Raw genomic sequence first — 3,434 nt, 5'->3', positions numbered from 1 at the left:
GTTTGGATGGGCAATAATGCCGCATCATCACTCCTCATGAGCTCGTTGTCCGCATCACTACTATGAGGTGACGGCAACGGTGTCGACTCATTGTAGTCGACAATGAGCGACGGATCAACATCCTCACTGTTAAAGTGGGATGGATCCTTTAGCCCTGTTAACGCGACAGCCGCAGTGGCTGTCTGCGTTCCGACTAAGGCATTAGACGCAGCCGGCGAATTAACGCGGCGCGTGCGCTTAGTGCGAGGTTGTGTGGGCGTCTTCGCAGACGACCCACCAACGTGGCCCCTTTTAGGTGGCATCTTGGGCGCCGTGTATAGAAACACGTGCGCGAGAGTGATCGAGTGAACTAGCGGCGCGTAAAGCTGCTCGCAGTTCCTCTCTCTACTCTGTCGAATTTAAAAATGTAAATTCGTTCTTAAAGAGGGGGATGGTGTAACGGGCTAGAGTTGCCCTAATGTTACACAGTCCCCATTAAGTACATTTGGTACTTAAGGGGATGGTCAATTACTAAATAATAGTAATTAGACCCAACACTCGGGTGTGGTGCACATTTGTGACCAACCCTTGTGGATGTGATGCACATGGGTGCATTCACATTAGGAGGGATGACGCCCAGCGTCATCCATGATGACGGCTAGCGTCATCAGTTACGCGAGGTATCTATAACGATACGCTCTTAATATATATTAAATGATATCTATAGAGATAACATTTTAATTGGTAAAAATAGGTGTTTGTATTTAATTCTATTAAATTAAAATCAGTCTGAAAATTACTACCTACTTGGGAAGTGCGCACGAGGAGACGGATTACCGCTCCCGTGACGTCACTTCACCAGAGTTCTTAGTGTGTTGGGTGAGGTCGCTTGCGCGCCCACCACAACTACCTCACTGCACGCAAGAGAAGCAGGTGCAAACCGCTTCCTCGCTGTGCTAGGGTGTGTGCTTAAGTAGAGCGTGGCCGCATTACGACGTGCCCGCCTACATAAAATGTATGTCTACGTGGTTCGTTGTCGACGTGCTCCTCTTCGATTCGTGTTGCTTGATTGCGGCTTGGTCATCCACCAACCTCGACATAGGTATGCGCACTGCAATCTTCAGCTCTCCCAACAACCCAGCAGTTCACGCCCCGCCTGCGACGCAGATATGTATTCCGCTTCCATCGTGCTTAGTGATACCTGATTGCTTTTTGCACAACCACATCACGACAGCACCATCCATAGTTATTACACACCCGACATAGACTTACGATCAGTCTTGTCGGCAGCGAAGTCCGCGTCGCTCCAGCATTCCACACGAATGGGATCCGGTATCGGGCCCTTGCAGGTTAGATGTAGTTCCAAAACCTTGGTTTTCCTTCAAGAATTTCTCAATTCTTTTCGCCAACTTCCAATCATTTATTGTTGACGTCGTGTCGCCTTGTGGACCGCGAGACAAGTATCCGGACGCGTGCATCTTGCGATCCACACTAAACTTTCAACCAGTGACTGTAAGGATTTGACACTCGGTTGGCCCGTTCCACTTGCGGGTGGCAGAAATTTTAAGTTTTCTTCATCTTCATCATTGCATTCGTCTCCAATGTAAGTACGCACGTCATTTGCTGTTTCCGACCCTAAATCCTTGAGTACTGAGTTAATACTCCTTTCTTGGTCGCCATCGGAGTCGTACAGCAGAATGCGTAGTACCAAAAGCTTGTTCACGATTTTTAGGTCCTTGATCGAAACTTCGAAACTGTCTTAATATCCTCGCAGAACTTATCCACCGCAATTTGCTTGGTCCCGGTTACAAGCGAATCATCGACATAAAATCCCACTACTGTACATATGCAACCGTCGCACTTGTAATATAGGCACATGTCAGTGGTGCATTGTTAAAATCGATTTTGGGACAACTTGGAGTGCAATAATTTGCTCCATTATCGACCCGCTTCTTTAGTCCGTATAACGACTTCTAAAATACCAGGTCCAGTTGATTTTGGCTCGTCACACCGAAAGCCTTTAGCTGTTCGTCTTGCATTTTCATTCACTTGGGCACCTTCATGAATATGTCCAGGTGCTCCTCCTTTTCATCTTTAACGTAAGCGCTGGGAATATCGCCATGACGTGCCGATACTTTCCATCTCCTTGAGAGGACTAGTACCATTTTGACCGTACATAAATCCATGCTATAGCGAAAGTAAGTGTGAAATCGACTAAATATTTGTTCATTTTCGCACACTACCAACCGAGCTTGGTGCCGCTCGATATCTCCATTCGCGTCTATTGTACACCCACTTATTGTGCAAAACATGTGCGTCCTCTGGTGATATCAAAATTGTCCATACGCCATTTGACTTCAGAGCATCCAGCCTTCAGTCATGGCGATCTTACAGTTGTCACACCATTCACTCTTTATAGCTTCTCCATAGTGTCTTGGGTGTTGCACCATGACTGCATTCTATACATCTTGTCCGAACTTTGCCATCGTGATCTTCTTCTTGCCTATCGATCTTGTATCATGACGTTCTCTGGTCCATCAGGACTTGCGGCAACAAAGTTTCTTCGTTACACGTTTTTCGCCGCTCGAATTTGGTCCGATCATGACTTGAGCTTGGCTGATTGACTCCTCCTGATGGTCCATCCCGAAATCGATCTGATTACTTGGTGGTGCTTCGATATTTGAGACATGGTTCGTGACTTGAACGACCTTGTCCCTTGAAATATACACCTTGTACCCCTTCATCGTCAAATCTCGTCCAAGGATAATCGCGACCTTGCCACGCAGGCCAAGTGATTTGTTCTGGAGTCGACACGTATTGTGCAGGCGGAGCCGAACACGACAATGTCGGTCAGTACAGGGATCCTCTTGATTAAGAATTCCATCGGTGATACTCCACCAGGGTGCGGCTTGGTTTAGGATATACGTCGCGTACTCCGCCGCATCACCCCAAAAGATGAGGAGTAGATCCGAAGCGTGTACCATGCTTCGTAACATGTTCATGATGCTACGATGAATTCTTTCCGCTTTGACATTGCTCGCTTGATTCCTAGCCTCGGTCACTTGGCGTGCAATGCGCAGCCGGATCAAAATTAGGTGGACGCGAAAGGGCATCAGCGACGAAATTTAGCAGAAGTTATACAGCGCGAAGAAGGTGAATCATCTTGCAATTCTTTGTGAAAGGTGTATACTATCTTACGGCCATGGGTAAAGACGCATGGTCCGTATGAACAATGAACGGTCTATTTCCTAGGAGATAGACCCTAATTTAGCGAGTGCATATTTCATGGCAAGGAGTTCCTTGTCATGCACTGGGTAATTGCGTTCAGCTGGTTGCAGCTGACGCGATTGGTAACAGACGACGCGCTCCGCGCCATCTGTATCGTATTGCATTAACGCACAGCCGATTGCGAAATCGCTGGCGTCACAGACCACATGGAATGGTCTGTCTTGATC

The sequence above is a fragment of the Bremia lactucae genome, linkage group LG1 (genome assembly GCF_004359215.1).
Source record: "Bremia lactucae strain SF5 linkage group LG1, whole genome shotgun sequence".
Classification (NCBI taxonomy): Eukaryota; Oomycota; class Peronosporomycetes; order Peronosporales; family Peronosporaceae; genus Bremia; species Bremia lactucae.
The sequence above is the reverse complement of the archived record's forward strand: the minus strand, read 5'-3'. Positions refer to the sequence as shown.